Source organism: Eretmochelys imbricata, chromosome 1, assembly GCF_965152235.1.
Source record: "Eretmochelys imbricata isolate rEreImb1 chromosome 1, rEreImb1.hap1, whole genome shotgun sequence".
In the NCBI taxonomy this organism is placed as follows: Eukaryota; Metazoa; Chordata; order Testudines; family Cheloniidae; genus Eretmochelys; species Eretmochelys imbricata.
The window spans coordinates 13371150-13389608 of NC_135572.1; the positions used below are offsets into that span (position 1 = coordinate 13371150).

General features: G+C 48.8%; 1 protein-coding gene across 5 annotated transcripts in view; it reads left to right on the plus strand.

The window, feature by feature from the left end:
* The first annotated feature begins 12763 nt into the window (after positions 1 to 12763).
* Positions 12764 to 18459, plus strand: part of FAM168A (family with sequence similarity 168 member A) — a 362690-nt gene continuing 356994 nt past the window's right edge. For all 5 annotated transcript variants that reach the window (XM_077840133.1, XM_077840205.1, XM_077840283.1 and 2 more), the window contains exon 1: positions 12764 to 12969. The gene's annotated coding sequence lies outside the window, so the exon portion shown is untranslated. The remainder of the gene's footprint in view (positions 12970 to 18459) is intronic.

Sequence of the window (18459 nt, forward strand, 5' to 3'; positions counted from 1 at the left end):
GCCTGAATCTCAGCTGGGGCCTTTAGATGCTACTGTCATCCTCATCAATAATGCACTCAGTTTTACTTGATCTTGTTCGAAGACCCTGATCCTGTAATTGGCTCTGCACAGGCAACCCCGTACTTCCATGCCGAACCCAATTGAAGTAAGTGGAACTCCGTACAAGCACATGGGCCCTCCCATGCAGTTCCAATTGCAGGATCAGGGCCCAAGGTATTACAAACGTGGTTCAAACGATTGGTTTTCACCCTTTCCGCATTTGGCTTTACAGTGCTGCGGAGTGTCTGTCAGCAGGAAGCAGGCTGTCTGGCCTTTGACTTCAGCAGGGGCAGAGTTAGGCCAACACTGAGCACTTTTGAAGCTCAGATGTGTAGGCAATAGGCCAGGTTGTCCATGTCCCTACACTTGGGACCTGCTTTGTTGCCAGATCACAACTGCAGCATCGTATGCTCGCTTTGCTCAGCTACAGAAGGTGCAGGGCCGGGGTACGCCCGCTCCAGTGGCTGCGTGCAGCTCCTTTGCCAGCTCCTCCCGCTCCTGATCTGCGTCATCGCATTTTAAAAAGCACATGCTTGTGAAAATCCACAGCTGGGAAAGTGATATAAAGACCTAGTTTTTGTTCTAAACAGCTGTGTGTCTCTTGAAGCTCAGTTTGTGAAAATGCACCGGTGCGTCTCATGGTGGAAGAGTGAGGTCATGTCACCTCTTTCTTGTTGAGTGTTCATAGTACAGTAGCAGGTAGAGACCGCCAACAGAGACTGGGGCACTGCACAAACACCCAAGAGACAGTCCCTGCTTCAAAGAGCTTATGAGGTGGAGAGACAAGTCGAACAAAGGCAGGGGTGCTGGAACACTTAATAGTGAGGGTGCTGAAAGCCAGCCCCCTTACCCTTGTCTGACCCCCACAGAGCTGGGGCTGGGAGCAGGGCTGTGCCTGTGGGAGGGGGGACCAGGACAGGGGTAAGGAGGCTGAGGCTGGGGTCACAGCTGGGGGTAGGCGTGGGGCCATGAGCGGAGCCCTGGGCGTGGGCTGGCAGCCAGGACCCTGGGCGTGGGGCTGGCAGCCATAGGCATGAGAACTAGGGCTGCACAGGGTGCTGCAGCACCTCCAGGTTTTACGCAGGGCTCTGCTGCCGGCCCAGGGTCCCGGCTGCCATCCCGTGCCCAGGGCTCCACTTCTGGCCCCGCCCCAGCCTTGGCTCCTATACCTCTATCTGGGTCCCCCCATCCTGGAGACACGGCCCTGCTCTCAGATCCAGCTCTGGAAGGTGGGCGGATAGACAGGAGTAAGAGGGCTGGCTTCCAGCAGCCCCACGATTAAAAGTGTTCCAGCGTGGGGTGGCAGCTGGGACCCTGGGTGTGGGGCCATCAGTGGAGCCCTGGGGACGGAGCAGCTGCTGGAACCCTGGCCTGGGCGCGGGGTAGCAGCCAGGACCCTGGGTATGGGGCTGTCAGAGGAGCCCCGGTTGTGGGGACCCTGGGTGAGGGGCCGGCAGCCGGGACCCTGGGCGAGGGGCCGGCAGCTGGGACCCTGCGAAAAACCTGGGGGTGCTGCAGAACCCCCCGCAGCCCTACTTCCTGCGCCTATGGACCAAGGGTGGGAATGGAAACAGAAGCCGGGATGGTGAAGTGACTTGCCCAAAGTCACACAGGAGATGATCAGTGACTGAACTCAGACTAGAACCCAGGTGTCCTGACTCTCTCCCAGTGCCTGATCCACTAGAACAAACTGCCTCATAAGTGACCTCTGGGCAAGGGAGCAAAAGATGTTAATATAAATATGAAAAGGAGGACTTGTGGCACCTTAGAGACTAACCAGTTTATTTGAGCATGAGCTGTCGTGAGCTACAGCTCACTTCATCGGATGCATACCGTGGAAACTGCAGCAGACATTATATACACACAGAGATCATGAAACAATACCTCCTCCCGCTCCACTGTCCTGCTGGTAATAGCTTATCTAAAGTGATCATCAAGTTGGGCCATTTCCAGCACAAATCCAGGTTTTTTCACCCTCCACCCCCCGACACACAAACTCACTCTCCTGCTGGTAATAGCCCATCCAAAGTGACCACTCTCTTCACAATGTGCATGATAATCAAGGTGGGCCATTTCCTGCACAAATCCAGGTTCTCTCACCCCCTCACCCCCCTCCAAAAACCACACACATAAACTCACTCTCCTGCTGGTAATAGCTTATCCAAAGTGACCACTCTCCCTACAATGTGCATGATAATCAAGGTGGGCCATTTTCAGCACAAATCCAGGTTTTCTCACCACCCCCACCCCCCGTACACACACAAACTCACTCTCCTGCTGGCAATAGCTCATCCAAACTGACCACTCTCCAAGTTTAAATCCAAGTTTAACCAGAATGTCTGGGGAGGGGAGGGTAGGAAAAAAAAAGGGGAAATAGGCTACCTTGCATAGTGACTTAGCCACTCCCAGTCTCTATTTAAGCCTAAATTAATAGTATCCAATTTGCAAATGAATTCCAATTCAGCGGTTTCTCGCTGGAGTCTGGATTTGAAGTTTTTTTGTTTTAAGATAGCGACCTTCATGTCTGTGATTGCGTGACCAGAGAGATTGAAGTGTTCTCCGACTGGTTTATGAATGTTATAATTCTTGACATCTGATTTGTGTCCATTTATTCTTTTACATAGAGACTGTCCAGTTTGACCAATGTAAATGGCAGAGGGGCATTGCTGGCACATGATGGCATATATCACATTGGTGGATGTGCAGGTGAACAAGCCTCTAATAGTGTGGCTGATGTTATTAGGCCCTGTGATGGTGTCCCCTGAATAGATATGTGGGCACAGTTGGCAACGGGCTTTGTTGCAAGGATAAGTTCCTGGGTTAGTGGTTCTGTTGTGTGGTATGTGGTTGTTGGTGAGTATTTGCTTCAGTTTGCGGGGCTGTCTGTAGGCAAGGACTGGCCTGTCTCCCAAGATTTGTGAGAGTGTTGGGTCATCCTTTGGGATAGGTTGTAGATCCTTAATAATGCGTTGGAAGGGTTTTAGTTGGGGGCTGAAGGTGACGGCTAGTGGCGTTCTGTTATTTTCTTTGTTAGGCCTGTCCTGTAGTAGGTGACTTCTGGGAACTCTTCTGGCTCTATCAATCTGTTTCTTCACTTCCGCAGGTGGGTATTGTAGTTGTAAGAAAGCTTGACTCTTTGGTTCCTCTCCTGTGGTGTCTAGGTACTACTGTGAGGGGTGTGTTAAGGGTCTGCCCCCATTGAGATCCATGGCAAAACTCTCAAGGGCTTAAAAAGGAACTGGATCATGCCTAATAGTACCTAAGGTAGCCCCTACTCATTCTCTGTTCAGAACTGATATTTACAGAAAGGTGAAGGTGAAGAAGTTTTCCGTCACACAGATTTAAATGGCACACACAAATGAGGCTGGAATTAATAGCTAATACCCGGTTTGGGAATCTTAGCTCCATAGACAGTTCAAACATAGGGGGACAAATTCTGGTCCTGCCCCAGCGCAGAAGCTGGACTAGATGACTTTCGAGGTCCCTTCCAGCCCTACAACTCTATGTTTATGCCCTGATTTACACCAATGCAGCCAATGGTCTTCTTATAGGTAAGGCTCAAGAATGGCTGATCAAGGAGGCTGATCAATAGATCAACCATTATTATCTGGGTTCTGATAGTGTCTCTACCACAGATTTCCTCTGTGCCTGACCTTGGGAAAGTCACTTGTAGGGTGAGATTTTCCAACATGCTCAGCACTGGCTTAATTTATTCCCATTGAAGTCACTGGTATAATTCCTGTTGACTCCATCAAAAATGGATTTGGGCCAACTAGCTGTATTAGATACTTGCTTGGCCCCTATTACCATAGTACTTGAGAATTTCCCAATCTCAAATGTATTTATCCTCACAACACCACGGGGGGAGGTAGGGAAGTGCACTGCTACCTAGAAATAGCAATAAGTAAACTGAAGTCAGGGGGACTGAGTTATCTATCTGCCGCCCTGACCGGAAAAACAGAGAAGTCTGCTGCTTGCCAGGGGCTAAGATTCGCGATGTGACGGAGAGACTGCCGAGACTTATCAAACCCTCGGACCACTACCCCTTCCTGCTTTTCCACGTGGGCACCAATGATACTGCCAAGAATGACCTTGAGCGGATCACTGCGTGACTACGTGGGAAGAAGGATAAGGGAGTTTGAGGCACAAGTGGTGTTCTCGTCCATCCTCCCCGTGAAAGGAAAAGGCCGGGGTAGGGACCGTCGAATCGTGGAAGTCAACGAATGGCTACGCAGGTGGTGTCAGAGAGAAGGCTTTGGATTCTTTGACCATGAGATGGTGTTCCATGAAGGAGGAGTGCTGGGCAGAGACAGGCTCCACCTAACGAAGAGAGGGAAGAGCATCTTTGCGAGCAGGCTGGCTAACCTAGTGAGGAGGGCTTTAAACTAGGTTCATCGGGGGAAGGAGACCAAAGCCCTGAGGTAAGTGGGCAAGCGGGATACCAGGAGGAAGCACAGGCAGGAACGTCTGTGAGGGGAGGGCTCCTGCCTCATACTGAGAATGAGGGGAGATCAGCAGGTTATCTCAAGTGCCTATATATAAATGCACAAAGCCTTGGAAACAAGCAGGGAGAACTGGAGGTCCTGGTGAAGGCAAGGAATTATGACGTGATTGGAATATCAGAAACTTGGTGGGATAACTCACATGACTGGAATACTGTCATGGATGGTTATAAACTGTTCAGGAAGGACAGGCAGGGCAGAAAAGGTGGGGGAGTAGCACTGTATGTAAGGGAGCAGTATGACTGCTCAGAGCTCCGGTACGAAACTGCAGAAAAACCTGAGTGTCTCTGGATTAAGTTTAGAAGTGTGAGCAACAAGAATGATGTAGTGGTGGGAGTCTGCTATAGACCACCGGACCAGGGGGATGAGGTGGATGAGGCTTTCTTCCGGCAACTCGCAGAAGCTACTAGATCGCACGCCCTGGTTCTCATGGGCGACTTCAATCACCCTGATATCTACTGGGAGAGCAATACAGCGGTGCACAGACAATCCAGGAAGTTTTTGGAAAATGTAGGGGACAATTTCCTGGTGCAAGTGCTGGAGGAGCCAACTAGGGGGAGAGCTTTTCTTGACCTGCTGCTCACAAACCGGGAAGAATTAGAAGGGGAAGCAAAAGTGGATGGGAATCTGGGAGGCAGTGACCATGAGTTGGTCGAGTTCAGGATCCTGACACAGGGAAGAAAGGTAAGCAGCAGAATACGGACCCTGGACTTCAGGAAAGCAGACTTCGACTCCCTCAGGGAACTGATGGGTAGGATCCCCTGGGGGAATAACATGAGGGGGAAAGGAGTCCAGGAGAGCTGGCTGTATTTCAAAGAATCCCTATTGAGATTACAGGGACAAACCATCCCGATGTGTCGAAAGAATAGTAAATATGGCAGGTGACCAGCTTGGCTTAACAGTGAAATCCTAGCGGATCTTAAACATAAAAAAGAAGCTTACAAGATGTGGAAGATTGGACAAATGACCAGGGAAAAGTATAAAAATGTTGCTCGGGCTTGTAGGAATGAAATCAGGAGGGCCAAATCGCACCTGGAGCTGCAGCTAGCAAGAGATGTTAAGAGTAACAAGAAGGGTTTCTTCAGGTATGTTGGCAACAAGAAGAAAGCCAAGGAAAGTATGGGCCCCTTACTGAATGAGGGAGGCAACCTAGTGACAGAGGATGTGGAAAAAGCTAATGTACTCAATGCTTTTTTTGCCTCTGTCTTCACGAACAAGGTCAGGTCCCAGTCTGCTGCGCTGGGCAACACAGCATGGGGAGTAGGTGACCAGCCCTCTGTGGAGAAAGAAGTGGTTAGGGACTATTTAGAAAAGCTGGACGTGCACAAGTCCATGGGGCCGGATGCGTTGCATCCAAGAGTGCTAAAGGAGTTGGCGGCTGTGATTGCAGAGCCATTGGCCATTATCTTTGAAAACTCATGGCGATCGGGGGAAGTCCCGGACGACTGGAAAAAGGTAAATGTAGTGCCCATCTTTAAAAAAGGGAAGAAGGAGGATCCTGGGAACTACAAGCCAGTCAGCCTCACCTCAGTCCCCGGAAAAATCATGGAGCAGGTCCTCAAGGAATCAATCCTGAAGCGCTTACACGAGAGGAAAGTGATCAGGAACAGTCAGCATGGATTCACCAAGGGAAGGTCATGCCTGACTAATCTAATCACCTTCTATGATGAGATTACTGGTTCTGTGGATGAAGGGAAAGCAGTGGATGTATTGTTTCTTGACTTTAGCAAAGCTTTTGACACAATCTCCTACAGTATTCTTGTCAGCAAGTTAAAGAAGTATGGGCTGGATGACTGCACTATAAGGTGGGTAGAAAGTTGGCTAATTGTCGGGCTCAACGGATAGTGATCAATGGCTCCATGTCTGGATGGCAGCCGGTATCAAGTGGAGTGCCCCAAGGGTCGGTCCTGGGGCCGGTTTTGTTCAATATCTTCATAAATGATCTCGAGGATGGTGTGGATTGCACTCTCAGCAAATTTGTGGATGATACTAAACTAGGAGGAGTGGTAGATACGGTGGCAGGTAGGGATAGGATACAGAGGGACCTAGACAAATTGGAGGATTGGGCGAAAAGAAATCTGATGAGGTTCAACAAGGATAAGTGCAGGGTCCTGCACTTATGATGGAAGAATCCAATGCACTGCTACAGACTAGGGACCGAATGGCTAGGCAGGAGTTCTGCAGAAAAGGACCTAGAGGTGACAGTGGACGAGAAGCTGGATATGAGTCAGCAGTGTGCCCTTGTTGCCAAGAAGGCCAATGGCATTTTGGGATGTATAAGTAGGGGCATAGCCAGCAGATGGAGGGATGTGATTGTTCCCCTCTATTCAACATTGGTGAGGCCTCATCTGGAGTACTGTGTCCAGTTTTGGGCCCCACACTACAAGAAGGATGTGGAAAAATTGGAGAGAGTCCAGCGAAGGGCAACAAAAATCATTAGGGGTCTGGAACACATGACTTATGAGGAGAGGCTGAGGAAACTGGGATTGTTTAGTCTGCAGAAGAGAAGAATAAGGGGGGATTTGATAGCTGCTCTCAACTACCTGAGAGGTGGTTCCAGAGAGGACGGATCTAGACTATTCTCAGTGGTAGAAGATGACAGGACAAGGAGTAATGGTCTCAAGTTGCAGTGGGGGAGGTTTAGGTTGGATATTAGGAAAAACTTTTTCACTAGGAGGGTGGTGAAACACTGGAATGCGTTACCTAGGGAGGTGGTAGAATCTCCTTCCTTAGAAGTTTTTAAGGTCAGGCTTGACAAAGCCCTGGCTGGGATGATTTAATTGGGGATTGGTCCTGCTTTGAGCAGGGGGTTGGATTAGATGACCTCCTGAGGTCCCTTCCAACCCTGATATTCTATGATTCTATGAAGGCAGATTTTGGCCAGCATAATTAATTTCTCCCCCCAGGTTTCTCCTGTCCTTGGCAGTTTATTCTCTGAGCTCTCTCTCACTCAGGTCTGTATGGAACGCAGAAGAAGAGGATGCAGTGCTTGTCTTCTAATGAAGTTGCTGTATTGAGGCAGTTATCCCTTTTCTGACAACGGGGTATTCTTTTACCTTCCCCGTGTGGTCAGAAATCCATCTTATAGGGTCACTGAAGAAATCTGAATATGCAGAGATAACTTCATTATTCTAAAAAGAAAAGGAGGACTTGTGGCACCTTAGAGACTAACAAATTTATTTGAGCATAAGCTTTCGTGAGCTACAGCGCACTTCATCGGATGAAAGCTTATGCTCAAATAAATTTGTTAGTCTCTGAGGTGCCACAAGTCCTCCTTTTCTTTTTGCGGATACAGACTAACACGGTTGCTACTCTGAAACCTTTCATTATTCTAGACTTCAGCCTAGATACGCACAAAGTGCTTTATCAAAGCAAACAGTTTACTATACACATGTTCTCTCTGCCAGTGGATATTTGCATCGCCCTTTTATTCTATGCCCAGTGAACAGCCTATTGGGCATAATAATGTGTGGAACGTTAGAGCAGTAAAGTAAGTGAAAGAGAGACTATGAATTTAAATTATGAAATGGTCTCTCAAAATTTCCATCTGAAAGAGGCACTAGTGGGTAAAATTATTCCTTATCTTACTTACTAGATAGCTATCCTATACAGCAAAATCCATGTTGTCAACCCCAAGCATTCAAAAATCATAGTCAGGCTCCCAAAAATCATGAAATTGGATAAAATAATTAAATCTTAAAAATGAATGTTTTTGGTCCTGTTCATTTTCCTAATGTTCTTTCAGCTTTTTGAGTTTACGTTTCCAAGCATTACTGTGCTACCATGAGGGATAATCTGCCTGCCTTCCTGAAATCCATTGTCTTTATTTTGCTGTTCTCCCTCCTACCATTCCTTAGAATCATGAACTCTGTTATTTCATGATCACTTTCAGGCAAGCCGCCTTCCACTTTCAAATTCTCAGCCAGTTCCTCCCTATTTTACAAAATCAAATCTAGAACAGCCTCTCCCCTAGTAGCTTTCTCTGTCTTTTGAAATAAAAATTTGTCTCCAATACATTCCAAGAACTTGTTGGATAATCTGTGCCCTGCTGTGTTATTTTCCCAACATATATAATAACCTGACACTTGGAGCTGGAGTGTTAAGAAAAAACCCAAATGTTGTGAGACATACTGGTGTAAAACTGAAGTGATTCAGAGGTGAATCAGGCACAATAATTGCAATCCAGAGCAGTCAGACCAGACCTGTTTATATTGGACTTGGTGATGTACCTGAAAGGGGAAAATAAATGTCAGCAAGAGTATTCTTCTTAAGTGACGTAAGGTTGGCACCTGTTCCAGTATTTCTATTCTGAATTAACTGGGGTGAGTCTTGCACCACTAAAAGTGGTGTTGTGACGTGACAATGTTTTTGTCTCAGTGTGATGGTGTTTTAATGCTGCACAATGACACAAAATCAATTAGCTGTGCTCTATTGTTATTATTATTAGGAATTGGCTGGTATGTATATAGTATGTACCTGTATAGGATAGAATCAGAACTGATCAATTGTGTGTAGTAGGCTCTGTAAGGCTAACTGCTATGGAAGACTCTCTTTTAGAAGAAGTGGTAGGGACCTGTGCTTCTGGAGAAGAGTTCCAGTGAAGCTCTGTGAAGTTCCATGTCTCTCTGGTGTGCAGCAGGTTGACCACTGTCAAGTCAAAATCGGGCACGGACTGGTTACATTTTTGCTCAGTATTTGCTGAGTGCTGAAAATGCTCGGTCTTGTATCGAACACAGAAGAAAACGTGGTTCATACCACAAGAAGTTTAGATTCCAGTCCAAGATTTCTCAATTTCCCTAGCAAGGCCTATTTTGATGGTGCAAATAATATACATCCTCTCTCTTTTTCCTGCGTTCTCCCCGTTATGAATGGTCATTCAGCTGTCTGCTGCAGTCCTCTGTTACAACAATGTGACTGGTACTTTCCAGTATGTCAAAGCAGGTTATATCTTACTGATACAAATTTTCTTTGTTTAATTTCTTTTAATTTATTTCCTTAAACTAGTTCCTTCCTTCCCCTTAAATTAAAAACAAATGTGATGGTGGGGTGAGGTACTCAAGCTCAGAAGAGCCCTAATGGTTGTTACATGGCCATCTTCCCCGTGTGCTAGAAATGCAAGCTTGCCAAGCCCTACTTCTTCTCTGTCACACACCCACCACATGACTGTAGCTTCTGTTTATCCTCCAGAACAAGAAATACAATAGCAAACATTAAAAAGTCATAATTTTACCAATAGTTACCATGCAGAGCATTCCCTTATACTCACAGGTAACTGTTGATATTGATTTCTTAACGACAAGCAATTTTCCTCAATGTATAATTTGGCATTAGGTTTCTGTCTTTTGTCAAAATGTCAAAAATTCTAATGTTGATGTGTGTATCTAGCTCCACAACACCTACTCCCAGATACTCTGCCAGGGTGACCCAGAGCACCAGGCTAGTCAATTACAGATGAGACAGAAAAAATTATGCAAGATCACAGCTAGGAAGGCATTTTAAGGAGCGCTTTGAAAGAGGACAGTGCTCCCTGTATGAGCCAGGGGATGTTCCAGCTGACAAGTAGTTTTGGGGGCTGTCAGGCTTCTGGCTCCTGGCCCCCGTGATTGCTGGGGCTGCTGGTGCTCCAGGCTGCATTCCTGCTGGGGTGACTGCCCCTTAGGGCTGCTGATGCTCCAGGATAGGTGTAGTTAGACTTCTATATGTGGGTGGGGGGGGGGGGCAGCTCTAGCTAGGCAAAGGGGGCCATGCGGGGGGAGGGTGAATTCCCTGCCTGACAGAGGCCTGCTGGGGGTGGGGGGCACGCTCCCCCATTCCCTTCCCAAACTAGGCTCACAGGGGTCTAGGGTGACCAGGTATCAAGTGTGAAAAATCAGGCCGGGGGTGGTGGGTAATAGCCATTGATGTAAGAAAAAGCCCTGAATATGGGACTGTCCCTATAAAATCTGGACATCTGGTCACCCTATAGGTGTCCGATGGTCCCCCGGGGGGGGGGGGGGGGGGCTGCAGCACCAGGTCTATTGAATTTAGCATGAGCTTTCGTGAGCTACAGCTCACTTCATCAGATACATACCGTGGAAACTGCAGCAGACTTTATATATACACAGAGAATATGAAACAATACCTCCTCCCACCCCACTGTCCTGCTGGTAATAGCTTATCTAAAGTAATCGTCAGGTTAGGCCATTTCCAGCACAAATCCAGGTTTTCTCACCCTCCACCCCCCCACACAAATTCACTCTCCTGCTGGTGATAGCCCATCCAAAGTGACAACTCTTTACACAATGTGCATGATAATGAAGTTAGGCCATTTCCTGCACAAATCCAGGTTCCCTCACTCCCTCACCCCCCTCCAAAAACCCACCCCCATACACACACAGACTCACTCTCCTGCTGGTAATAGCTCGTCCAAACTGACCACTCTCCAAGTTTAAATCCAAGTTAAACCAGAACATCTGGGGGGGGGGGGGGGAGGAAAAAACAAGAGGAAATAGGCTACCTTGCATAATGACTTAGCCACTCCCAGTCTCTATTTAAGCCTAAATTAATAGTATCCAATTTGCAAATGAATTCCAATTCAGCAGTTTCTCGCTGGAGTCTGGATTTGAAGTTTTTTTGTTTTAAGATAGCGACCTTCATGTCTGTGATTGCGTGACCAGAGAGATTGAAGTGTTCTCCGACTGGTTTATGAATGTTATAATTCTTGACATCTGATTTGTGTCCATTTATTCTTTTACGTAGAGACTGTCCAGTTTGACCAATGTACATGGCAGAGGGGCATTGCTGGCACATGATGGCATAAATCACATTGGTGGATGTGCAGGTGAACGAGCCTCTGATAGTGTGGCTGATGTTATTAGGCCCTGTGATGGTGTCCCCTGAATAGATATGTGGGCACAATTGGCAACGGGCTTTGTTGCAAGGATAAGTTCCTGGGTTAGTGGTTCTGTTGTGTGGTATGTGGTTGTTGGTGAGTATTTGCTTCAGGTTGCGGGGCTGCCTGTAGGCAAGGACTGGCCTGTCTCCCAAGATTTGTGAGAGTGTTGGGTCATCCTTTAGGATAGGTTGTAGATCCTTAATAATGCGATGGAGGGGTTTTAGTTGGGGGCTGAAGGTGACGGCTAGTGGCGTTCTGTTATTTTCTTTGTTAGGCCTGTCCTGCAGTAGGTAACTTCTGGGAACTCTTCTGGCTCTATCCATCTGTTTCTTTACTTCCGCAGGTGGGTATTGTAGTTGTAAGAAAGCTTGACAGAGATCTTGTAGGTGTTTGTCTCTGTCTGAGGGGTTGGAGCAAATGCGGTTGTATCGCAGAGCTTGGCTGTAGACGATGGATCGTGTGGTGTGGTCAGGGTGAAAGCTGGAGGCATGCAGGTAGGAATAGCGGTCAGTAGGTATACCGGAAACCTGACGATTACTTTAGATAAGCTATTACCAGCAGGACAGTGGGGTGGGAGGAGGTATTGTTTCATATTCTCTGTGTATATATAAAGTCTGCTGCAGTTTCCACGGTATGTATCTGATGAAGTGAGCTGTAGCTCACGAAAGCTCATGCTAAAATAAATTGGTTAGTCTCTAAGGTGCCACAAGTACTCCTTTTCTTTTTGCGAATACAGACTAACACGGCTGTTACTCTGAAACAGGTCTATTGACTACAAGTCCCAGCACGCCACACTCCATGACTACAGATCCCAGCATGCCGTGCTTCCGCAGCCTCCCAGAGCCAGCCTGTCTGTGACTACAGGTCCCAGCATGCCATGCACCCAGACGAGGCCGTGCGCCATGGCTACCGGTCCCGGCGTGCCGCACTCCGCCGGGATCCCTGTCCGCCCAGCTCTCCGCGTTCCGCGCCCCGTGCGCGTTGACTACATGCCCCAGCAGGCCGCGATCGCCGATCGCTCGGGCGCCCGACTGTCGCGGTCAGCGGAAGACTACAATTCCCAGCGTGCTCGACACCAAGTCCCTCCCCAGAACTACAACTCCCGGCATGCAACGCTCCTGCCTGCTCCTCCCTTGTCCCCGGGAAGACTGGCGCGCCCACTGAAGTACTACAGCTCCCACTGGGCTAACGCCCTCAAACTACAAGTCCCAGCATACACTGCCCCCGTTTTGGTCCTGGGGAAAATTACATGTGTGAGGGGAAGACTACAACTCCCAGCATGCCTCGCGACCGATGCCGCCTGGTGGCCTCGCCGTGCCCGGAGCGTGGCCTGCCGGGAGCTGTAGTTCGCGGCTGGTCTCTAACGGTCCCGCTGGTGGTACTCTTCCCCCCCTCCTCTCGGCCTGTCCCCTCCCCCACTCGCTGGCTGCTGTGGGAAGAGACAGGAGCCGAGGCGGAGGAGGGGGAAGCCGCGCAGCCACCGCCACGGACACCGGGAGCGGGGACGCCGCCGCCGCCGCCGGGGAGACCAGCCACCGTCTCGTTCGCCTGCAGGTGAGCGGTGAGGAGACCCCCCCGCCCAGGGGCCGCGACCGGGCGCCCGGGGCCACCGCATCCCGGGGTGGGCCGGGCACCGCTGGGCTGGGGAGCGGGTGGGGTGTGTGTGGGGGAGCTGGTGGGGGGCAGGGGGTGTGTGTGTGGGGGAGCTGGTGGGGGGGAGCTGGTGGGGGGCAGGGGGTGTGTGTGGGGGGGAGCTGGTGGGGGGGAGCTGATAGGGGCAGGGGGTGTGTGTGGGGGGAGCTGGTGGGGGGCAGGGGGTGTGTGTGGGGGGAGCTGGTGGGGGGGGCAGGGGGGTGTGTGTGGGGGGAGCTGGTGGGGGGGGCAGGGGGGTGTGTGTGGGGGGAGCTGGTGGGGGGGCAGGGGTGTGTGTGAGGGGGAGCTGGTGGGGGGGCAGGGGTGTGTGTGAGGGGGAGCTGGTGGGGGGGCAGGGGTGTGTGTGAGGGGGGAGCTGGTGGGGGGGCAGGGGTGTGTGTGAGGGGGAGCTGGTGGGGGGGCAGGGGTGTGTGTGAGGGGGGAGCTGGTTAGGGGGGCAGGGGTGTGTGTGAGAGGGGCAGGGGCTGTGTGTGGGGGGAGCTGGTTAGGGAGGCAGGGGGTATGTGGGGGGGAGCTGGTTAGGGGGGCAGGGGGTGCGGGTAGGGGGTGTGGGTAGGGGGAGCTGGTAGGGGGGGCAGGGTGTGTGTGTGGGGGAGCTGGGTAGGGGGGCAGGGGGTGTGTGGGTGGGGAGCTGGGTAAGGGGGCAGGGGGTGTGTGGGTGGGGAGCTGGTTGGGGGACGGGGTGTGTGTGTGTGTGGGGGAGTTGGTTAGGGGGGCAGGGTGTGTGTATGTGGGGGGGAGCTGGTATGGGGGCAGGGTGTGTGTGTGTGTGGGGAACTGGTAGGGGAGCAGGGGGTATGTCCGGGGGATCTGATAGGCGCTGGTATGTGGCGGGGGGGAGCTGGTAGGGGGACAGGCGGTGTGTGTGAGGGGAACTGGTACGGGGCAGGCGGTGTGTGTGGGGGATCTGATATGCGCTGGTATGGGGGCAGGAGGTATGTGGGGGGGCAGGGGTATGGGGGGGAGCTGGTATGGGGGCATGTGGGGGGGGGAAGCTGGAACTGGGGGTATGTCTGGGGGATCTGATATGTGCTGGTATGTGGTGGGGAGAGCTGGTACGGACGCAGGGGGTGTGTGGGGGGGGAGCTGCTAAAGGGGCAGGGGGCATGTGGGGGGGAGCTGCTAAAGGGGCAGGGGGTGTGTGGGGGGAGCTGCTAAAGGGGCAGGGGGTATGTTGGGGGGAGCTGGTGCGGACGCAGGGGGGCATGTGGGGGGGAGCTGCTAAAGGGGTAGGGGGGCATGTGGGGGGGGAGCTGGTATGGGGGCAGGGGGCGTGGGGGGGGAGCTGCTAAAGGTGCATGGGGTATGTTGGGGGGAGCTGGTGCGGATGCAGGGGCATGTGGGGGGGAGCTGCTAAAGGGGCAGGGAGTGTGTGGGGGGAGCTGGTGCAGACGCAGGGGGGCATGTGGGGGGAGCTGCTAAAGGGGCAGGGGGCGTGTGGGGGGCAGCTGGAACAGGGGTGGGGGTATCTCCGGGGGATCTGATATGCACTGCTATGTGCAGGGGAGCTGGTGCGGGTGCAGGGGGTATGTGTGGTGGGAGTTAGTAAGGGGTCAGGGGGTATGTGGGGTGGAGTTGGTAAGGGTGCAGAGGGCATGTGGGGGGAGCTGGTATGGCAGAGGGGGTCATCTGGGGGGAGGTGGTATGGGGAAGGGGGTCAGGGATATGTGGGGGGAACTGGCAGAAGGGAAGTAGGGGGAGATCATACAGGGCAGGGGGGACTATGAGGAGACCTGGCAGGGTGTGTTTGTGTGTGGGAAGCTGGTATGGAGCAGGATGCATGTCGAGAGAGCTGGTATAGGGTCAAGATTTATGTGAGGGGAGCTGGCAGGGTGCATGTGAAGCTGATAAGGTATATGTATGGGGAGCTGATATGGGGCATAGGGGTTGTGTGGGGAGCTGGCAGGGGTTATGGGGGAGCTGGTTTTGGGACACGGGGTATGGAGTGAGCCTGCATAGAGGAAGGGGGCAAGGGAGGAGCTGGCCAGACAGTCAGTTGGCATGGGGGCATATGGGGATTAGCTGGCACGGTGTGAGGGGAGCTCATGTAGAGGGCATGCAGCTGGCATGGATGTAGCATATGGACTGCCATGGGGTAGCATGTTGGTAGAGGGCTGCCATGGTGACATAAGGGGAAACTGGTATGTGTAAGAAACTGGCCCCGTGGGGCTGGCCTGGAGGAAGCTGCCATGTGGGTCTGGGGAGGCATGAAGGAAACAGTAGAGAGCTGGTATGTGAGAGGTAACAGAAGGGGTTTGACATGCATGTTTGGTAGGAGGGACCCTTTTTTAGCATTTTGAGGGAAATAGGGAGGTATATTAGGAAGGGTCTGGAAGGCATGGAGTACATGTGAAGGGCTGGAATGTGAGTAGCTCACGAAAGCTTATGCTCAAATAAATTGGTTAGTCTCTAAGGTGCCACAAGTACTCCTTTTCTTTTTGGGCAAATAATGGAGGTGCAGGCCTGTGGGAGATGGCAGCAGGAGAGAGCTTGGGGGATGGTGGTGGTAGTATGGTGGGGAGTTAGAAAGAAAGGTAACAGAGAGCTAAAGGTGGTGTATGGGGAGCTGGAATGATTGCCCTGAGCCCTTGTGATAGGCTACATTTTATCCATATAAACAATAAATATATTAATTGCAGGAGTTTGGCAGGAAAACAAATTGTATGTGGAAAGCTGGCAAAGGTGGTATGGGGAGGTAGCATAAGGGCAGCTGCTAAGGCGGTGGTTCTCAAACTTTTGTACTGGTGACCCCTTTCACATAGCAAGCCTCTGAGTGCAACCCCCCTAATAAATTAAAAATACTTTTTTATATATTTAACACCATTATAAATGCCGGAGGCAAAGTGGGGCTTGGGGTGGAGGCTGACAGCTCGTGAGCCCCCATGTAATAACCTCGTGACCCCCTGAGGGGTCCCGACCCCCAGTTTGAGAAGCCCTGTGCTAATGGAAAAGCTGGCAGGGGTGAGAGGAATTGGCAAGGGTTATGGTGGAGCTGGCAGGTGGTAGGAAGGAGTCATAGGGAGACTTGGCAACCATTCGGGGAAACAGGATCTGGCAAGAGCATGGAGGTGGGGGAGGTAATGTGGGTTTCATTCCAACTTTCACCTTTCCTTTTGGTGCTAAAAAGGGAATTAAATCATTGGGGTCTTGGTTAAGGTTATTTATTATTTCTCCTCTTTATAAAGGCTATGTTTTAAACCTAGGTTTGTGTAGGCTCTTGGAAATCCAGGTAGGTTGATACAAAAGGGCTGTTTTTAAAATTACGGGATGCTTCTGTTTTGCAGCATACAGTGCAGGAATGTGTGCTAAATGTAAAGGAGTGGGGGGCAAACAGTGTGGAAAATAAAAATGGACTGTTGTATCATTTTATAGTGGGGAAGAAATGAATTGTGCGGTCTCCCTAGCCTGTTTTGTGTTGTATTGGAATTCAGGGTTTAAAATGACACAGATTTGATGAGATTGAAGATGTCACCACATAACATCTGTAGTCTGAAAACAGAGATCACAAGGTTGAGAAATATAAGGCTGCATTAATTTTCCATCCATATACTATTTTACCAATGTAAAAAAAAGGAGCTAGGGTTTTATCTTCTTAAAAATGGATTGCTTGAAGATTTCATTTATTGGTATCATGGTTTTCAGGGCAATTAAGTCCACCATCATTATATTGTGGGCTAATAATACCAGAGAGGAGTCTTGGCTTCCTCAGTCTTTTATGTAAACAGAGGAGTGGTGAAATATGGAAATACAATAAATATTCATTGAAGAAGGTTTTGTACTGGTTATTTTTTTTTCTGCACTGCTTGATGACAAGCTTTCAGGTTATAGCTTGTATTTCCATAGATTGAATTTCATCTAAAAGGAATTCAGTTGTTGCTGAATACTGTCAAATGTAGAAAAATGAGCAGGTTGAGTGAATTTTTCTTCCCAGACAAAGGCATGTTGTGTTAACCAAAAAGAAACTCCGTTTATGTTTTAATCACAATATGATTTAAGATGAGGTAGTGTGTTTATTCTTACTGAGAAATTGTGATGGAGGAAAGTAGAACATTTTCAAGGAATGTGGATGATGGAAACATTTTGCTGGACTTGATTGCATCAACTACATTATTTCATGAATTGTTAACTGTAAAGTGGTTGTTGATTAGAACTCAAACTGAGTGGAGATGGTGAATGATGTAAAGAAAAATGGAAATTAGTACTATGAGATCAAAATTATTTTTTATTTTTTACTGAAGTGCACCTCTTTTAAATTTTAACTAGTTTTCTCTTGACCTTTACAGTTGAGTACATAAAACAAAACTGATATGCTTAATGTTTGTACTTACTAGATACGTACAATTATAGAAAGGACTTAAATCAGTTAACATTTTTTAAGCTACTATGAAAATTAGAGCTGCTATTTATATGTCTTAAATGAAAGTGAAGTAATCAAGTTACCTAGTAGTTCTTCCTAAACTTTTTCCAAGGTAAATAAAAATATTTGAATTCTCAGTTATATTCTGGCTGGTTGATTTAATTGATGGCTTAAAATTCTAACTTTAGATTTTTCATAATGATGAAATGATGTGGAGTGTGTGTGTGCATGTGTGTATGTATATACATATAATTTTAAATTTCAAATTTCCATGTTTATTATTTTACATACTCTTGTTAAGATGGGCCCTTTTTTCTGTCTGTAAAAATGTTGCATCCTTTTTGGTTGGTTAAAAATACTTGATTATGCTTATAGAAAGGGTTTGCTATGTGGTAAATAAAAGACATTTTGAACACATTTGTTTCATCCTTTTCTACTATGGAACAAGCATGTTGGAAGCTAAACAGCTTTATGGTGCATAGGGTTAGTTGTGAATTTGTTATTCATAATGGACTGTTTAGAGTGAAAAACATAAATGATACATGTGTGCAACACAGAAATTATGAAGTGAAATATCTATACATTGTTCTTCCTTAATGAAGCTGAATCTAATGCAACTGTTACTTTTTTATTCAGCTGATGCTAAATTACCTGTCAAATTCAGTGATGATTGAAGGTTGTAGTGGATGAACTACTCTTGATGATGATTTTAAAGAAATAATTGAGGGCAAAGCTGCAAGAAGAAATTAAAAATAAGTTTTCATGTCCCATTATATTAATAACCACTGAAGAGGTACCAGGAAAAAAAAATACTGCTCTCGCTGCATTTAAAAATATTTCTTAGGCAATTGAAAACACTTCAGTGAAACATTTCCGCTAAAGAGTCAATAGTATCTCAATTGGAAGTATAATTAAATTCAGATTTAATTTCATTATAGTTTTAATCATTCAATCTGACTGGAAGTGCAGATAAATTTCAGTATGGCCAAAAAATTGCCAAGATACCTTCCTTAGGTGGGTATGTGTGTATACTT